Below are 6,889 nucleotides of genomic sequence, written 5' to 3'. Positions count from 1 at the left end.
TAAAAAGAAGGAACTGATAAAAAAAAAAAGCTTTAAATATTAGATTCAATCTAACAAGCTTGTACCTTAAGTTACTTAATAAAGCCAAAGCACTTAAGGCAAGTGGTTCTTACCGTCTGGAAACTGAAGTAGGCAGCATGCCACAGTGCAGGATGGGCACAAAAGACTTAAAGAGACCACCGAGATGCCAAAACAGATGTAAGTGCTTCAAACTCAGTGTAAATATCTCCAGGAACTGCTTACTAGTGAGAAGTGAGAGGAATGAGACATCCTGCCTATTCATGGTTTTTTGAATCACGAATCGCCATCTCCTTGTGTATAGGAAGTCAAGGTCATTAAATGCTTAATTGAGATGGGCTACAAAGTAGAGAGCCTGAGTTCTGGGGTCAGGGAAGGGAACTACTGGATTCTCCTTCAGCCCCTTTCCCCACATGGCACCAGTCATTTTCATTTTGGAGAGAGAGTCCCCGCAATTTTGAAGCATGGTCCATTTTATGTCTAATCCACAGAACTGAAGATTTCAACCCATTACGCAAGTCAGAAATCGATTTAGCATACTTTAATGAAAACACAAGAGAACAATACAGAATAGATTGGAACGCATCGCACATGGCACAATTTAATTTGGGGATTGCTGTTTCCACTTTAAGGATGTGTATATGAGTGAAGTAAGTGTACTCAGGTATGGGAGTTAGGGGATAGTGTAAAACATAGTTCTTAGTTTGGGCCTGACATATATACATATATATATGTAAAATATATAATATATATATTATACACGCACACACACACACACACACACACACACACACACATTGAAAGACCTTGCTCTAAATCAATTCGGAGATGCAGCTAGCCTTCATGCTTTTACCTCCACATATGTCAGACCATGACATACCACCTATGTCAGAACTTGGGTTTCATGATCATGACTGTCATAGGAAAATTCATGAGAGTCCTATGCCTGCACACCTCTGCAGAAGGAAGGTCTGCGACCAGCCATCAGAGAGCACGACTTCTCACGCTTCAGCCATCTGTATTAAAAACAGAAGAAAAGGTAATTCTCTAAGGTCCAGGCACTCCTCGTGATACACCTGACACCTCCAATATATCTAATTACTCACTGTGTGTCTAGCATCTGTTTCAACGCACGCTGCTCTTGGGCAAACATCTCCTGTTTAATATGCCTAGCAGCACACTGGAAGTGGAGCAATTACCAAGACTCTGTAAAGCTGGTCAGGCTTCTAACCATGGATTAATAGGCAGAAGAAAAGGACTCCACATCTGTACTTTGCTCAGAGGAAAAGCACTTCACCCTTCCAAAATCCACACTTTATGACATTGCCTTGGGGGAAAAGTTACATCTTTACTTGCATGGATGGCTGATACATTATTTAACATCTGCCTCTACTATATAGGCCACAAATTTCCACAAAAATAGAACTTTGTCAACAACCGAAATCATTGGAATGAAAATCGCAGCTATTTTTAAAGTCTATTTCAGTGACTGTGAATATAAGGAAATGTTATTTGTATGTATTACTACTTTAAATTAGCAAATATATTATATTATCTGCTACATTTTATTATTTAATATGTTAATGAAGATACAATCTATAGTTTATTTTGACACCTAAATGTTTCTTAAGAAGTTGTTTTCAGGGTAGTCTTATATGGTTTATGTATTCCATAGCATTATACTGGAGAGTCTACAGCTTGCCCCCATATGAATGTGGTACATTGCATACATGACAACAAAAGGATTTCTTATAAGAAGCAAAGCAGAAAGGAACATAATTATCCAGAGCAATCAGTCATGGAGGCTGATTGGAGTAAGTTATGAGCTATTGAGATTGTGTGCATCATGAATACCTGGTCTACCCAGACATTCTTAAGAAAATCTGCAAACTCTCCCCTCCAGCGGGGCTAATAGCCCAGCAGAGAGAAGAAACAAGCATTCAGAGTCACTTAACTACAGAAGACACAGGTCCTGGTACTAGGCTGTCCATCCTGTTATTTACAGTGTTACTAATTTCCTGTATCCCAGATCAAAGGTGACTCATAAAGAAGCTGTAGTCAACCAACTAGCAACCTATAGTCTAACTGGAGCCTGTCTGGGGCACATATAGGGACTTAAAGGGACTCAAGGTGATTCCTGCCCGTGTGACAGGCCCTGTATTTCCTGAGGGTTAAAATTGAGTCTAATTTTGTATACTATAAAGAAAGACACTATGCTTATAATTTTTATTTTATCCTTTAATGTATGGAATATATACATATATATACATATATGTGTGTATACATATATGCATGTATGTATATATATACATATATATATATACATATATATATATTCATGTGGAGGGGTGCATCTAGGAGTGCAAGTAGAAGCCATAGGTGTGCATTGAATGTCTCTCTCAATCATTCCCCACCTCAAATTTTCTGAACCAGGGTCTCTCACTGAACCTGGAGCTCATTGACTGCTAGGTTGATTGACCAATAAGTTTCAGCACCCTACCTGTCTCTAACCCCCACCCAGCACTCATCTATACACAGGTTCTCATGAGTTCTAGGGATGAAATCCATTTCTTTGTGCTTGTATGGCAGTGACTTTACTAACTGAGCCATCTCTATAGCTTTCTATTTCATTTTGGAACAAACTTAGAGTAAGGAAGGAGATTTATTCCCTCTAGAGTAGTAAGCTCTTTGTGGGTAGAACCAAACGTGGGTGCAGCCTAGTCCCTATACTGAGTGTTTTGTCACTCTTGCTAAAATGCCCTCAAATCCTACAGAATAAATCTGCCTACTTGTAGCATATGATTGAAAGCATCCTAATTATATTTTGCAAAATATTTATAGATAGAAATTCAACTAAGTAAATATTATCCAAGAGGAATTAGAAATATTCTCTTCTGGTAAAGCAGCTTGGTTTCTACATCTAGACTTTCCTTAAAGGAGACGAGGGATCTTAGAGGAAAGGGGAATAGAAAAGACCATATTCCCAGTAGTACTCTGTCTCTGTGTGTGTTGAGGATGGGCATGATCCTTTCCACCATTCCTTTCTGCATGCATCTGCTATTCACAGACACTGCTCAGTAATCTGATGGTGAACGTGGTAACCACTCCTGGGGATGTTCGCTGTACTGGTCCTCCTGGACTTAGCTCTATTTCCTCACCTTGGCCAGCTCTACCTGGCTTCTCTGGAAAATCAGCACAGCCGATTCAGGCAACTTCAAGGCCTACCATTTTGTCCTTCAGGAGTCCTCCCTCATGCCTGATGATGTGACGCCCAAGCTGCTATTTCATGTATTTCATGTGCTTTACTTTTATTAGGCAAATCTTTACTTTTATTTGTTCAAATCTTTTGATCAAGTATCTTATTAGGTGCTATTAAAACTTGTGTCTTGGAATTTTAATCTATTCTTTAGCGAGATAATTGTTAAATTAGGATTAATAAAGCTATTTTTATTAAACCTACATTGCCTAAAACAACCTAAAGAAATATTCCACAGAGTAGAAATGAAAAACCACAGCAGGTTGGCAGCAACTATTCATACTCAGGAATTTCTTTATCATAGACTCATACCATTTATTAATGCTAAGGTTCAGATAGGCTGATGAACCAGCGCTAACCCCTGTGGGAATACTGCAGAGTTCCTGCCACTAGCAGGTGCTGAGTCGTTCAGTCTTTTGTTTTCCTTCCAAGTCACTGGAAGTGTCTTTCAGAAGAGCAGATACACAGCTACTTACCTGAGACAGTGAGGAGATAAAGACGGATCAGTCTTGTTGATGCTCTAGCTACATTAGGAAAATTACCCAAAATCCACACTAATGATATGCTACAGAACTCAGAAAGTAAGGATGTCAACACATAGTATAAAAGTGAAAGATGCATTTTTACAACATGTGTCACATTCAGTTATTCTGTCCTGTCTGCCAAAGTTGCATTCCTCTTATTTAGGACAGAGTGCTTTATGGCATGTGAGCAAAGCATATATTTTATGGGTAACAATAAAATCTTATTGGTATATAGTCTCAATACAGCTAATGATACTTAATGTCTCTTTTGAATCTTGAAAAGTTTTCAAGCTTTGGGAAAACTAGAAGGGAGATGAATTGATCGAGTGAAGTGAATTCAAATGGGTGAGTCAAGGCATCAGATATCCTGTCTTGTTCCCAGTATCTGTAGTCACTGACCACATAGTCCCAGCAACTAGACGCTGGGCTTCACATCTCAAACTCAGAAACTATAAATGAAAAGAAATTTTGTCTTTAGTCTGATAATTGGAACTTAGGAAAATATAGAATCAGACAGCTCTGAATGAGTATACCAGAGAAGCTGGCTACAATCAACACCGCCCAGGGCAGAATGAAAGGGAAGTCAAATCTCCCTTTAGTATGTATTCCAAGCATCTGGAAGAAAAGCTAACCCTCAATGAGTTGAAGCCTGTACATCAAAAGACAATTAATCCAAATCAAGGGTAACTGAAAGGCCTTCAATAGTTAGACCACCAAAACACTATAGTATTGTCAACTCAAGACAATACTCTTAACCAAAACACACTTCAGTACCCACATACAGATCCCTGCTGGGACGAACAGCAACAAAAGGCCCTGCTCCCATTTCTTCCTCCTCTTGCCTTCATACCTGAGTGGCAAAGGCAGTGGTAGCTATTGACTGGCAGATTCTGGACCAGTGGATGATAGAGAGCTGTTAGCAAGAACCCATCTATAAGAGTGTCACAGTTAGGGTTTCTGCTATAACCAAAAACAAATTGTGGAGGGAAGAGTTTATTTGACTTATACTTCTCTGTCACTGTTCATCATCCAAGGAAGTCAGGACAGAAACTCAAAACAGGGCAGGATCTGATGGACAGACCATGGAAGACCTTACTAGCTTAGTTCTCATGGCTTGCTCAGCCTGCTTTCTTATAAAACCTAGGACCACAAGCCCAAGAATGGACCCACCCATTATGACCTGGGCCTTCCCACATCAACCACTAATTAAGAAATTCTACAGACTTTGCCAATAGCTCAATCTTATGAAGGTGACACCATTTCTCAATTGAGGTCCCCTACTCTGCTGTGACTGTAGCTTGTGTCAGAAGTCGACATAAAACTAGCTAGCATGAGGAGGGAGGGAAGAGGTGAGAAGTTTGGTTTGTCATGAGCTGAGACTACAAGTCCCCAGAGCATGTTCTCTTGTCTTAAAACCTTCACTGACAGAAATTCAACCTCCAAACTTTACAGTATAAGAGTTTTGAGAAGCTGCTAGAGTATTAAATCCCAGCTGCACCACTATTTCTTAAGCTGCTCTATGCCACTAAACCTCCTGAGATAAAACAAAAATGGAAACACAATATAATCCAACCCTGTGGGGCATTGCAAAAAAGGGTTTCTAAGAGGTGGTTTACACCAATAAATGCTTACCTTAAAGAGGGAAGAAAGATCTCAAATAAACAAAACTAGAGTTATTCCTCAGTAACTAAACACTAAACTTAAAATTACCAAAAGGAAGGAAATATAGTGGTGACAGCAGAAATATATCAAAGATAGAGCAAAATTATTTTTAGTCAGCAAAATTAACAATTGGGATTTTCATATACAATGAACAAAATGGGCCAAGCTTTAGCTAGATGAACTAGGAGATAGGACCCAAACAAATTAAATCAGAAATAAAAGTGAAGGCATTATAACAGATGCCTCAGAAATGAAAAACATCAGAAGAGACTGTTAGAAACAATTATATGCCAACAAATTGGATAACCCACAGGAAATGAATAAATTGCTAGAAGCATATAATCTACTAAGATTGAATTGGAGGAAATAGAAAGGCTGAATAGATCAATAGCAAATAAAGAGATTGAAGTAGTAATTAAAAATCTCTTGACAAACAAAATGTTGGCACCAGGTGGCTTTGTGGAATTAATACTAGCCAATCCTTTTGAAACATAAAAAATTGAATTATAAAGGATATATTCAGTCTGTTTTAGTAGGCATATATCACTCTAATACTAAAGCCAGACAAAGACAAAAGAAAAGAAAACTGAAAACTACAAGTCAGTATTTCTGATGTATGTAGATGCAAAATTTCTCAATAAAGTACTACTTCTCTATCAAATTCAACAACATGTAAACACTCTGACACATCATAACCAAGCTGGATTTAGTCCTGGATATAAGGTTGGTTTTACACTTACAAATCAATTAATAAAAATGTATGACATTAAGATGAACAAAAAAAGAACCTTGACATAATTGTCTCAGTATCTGCAGCATAACATTGACAAAACATTGACATAAACATTAAACACACTCTCATGAGTTAGAAAAAAATGGACCTAGTAAGATGCCTAGGTGAGATCTCAGTGAACAAAAGTGCTTTTTGTACAAGCATGAGGACCTGAGTTCAAATCCCCAGGATCCACATAAAAGTCAGAAATGGTTGTACATGCTGTGTAACCCCAGCATTGGGAGGCATGGATAACTAGATCTAAGAGCTTGCTAGTCAGTCAGCTTAGCCAAAATGGTGATCTTCTGGTTTAGTAAGGGTCCCTGTCTAAAAGCATTAAGGCAGAAAGCTTAGAGGAAGATACTCATAACATGTAGCTCTGACCTCCATGAGTACACACAAGTGGTTCATGTATCTACATACTTATGTACACGCAACACACCCACATTCACACACACACACACACATGCGCGCGCACACACACACACACACACACACACACACACACACACCACCATCACCACCACCACCACCACCACCACTACCACACTTCTCCACAGGCAAAACAACTAAAATTGAATTGAAGGTGTTACGGCTTGAAGTCATAAAAGTACTAGAAGAAAATGGAGGAAAGTTTCCTTGGCATTGTTCTTTGTG

This window comes from Rattus rattus, chromosome 5 (genome assembly GCF_011064425.1).
Source record: "Rattus rattus isolate New Zealand chromosome 5, Rrattus_CSIRO_v1, whole genome shotgun sequence".
In the NCBI taxonomy this organism is placed as follows: Eukaryota; Metazoa; Chordata; class Mammalia; order Rodentia; family Muridae; genus Rattus; species Rattus rattus.
Note: the sequence above shows the minus strand (reverse complement) of the source record.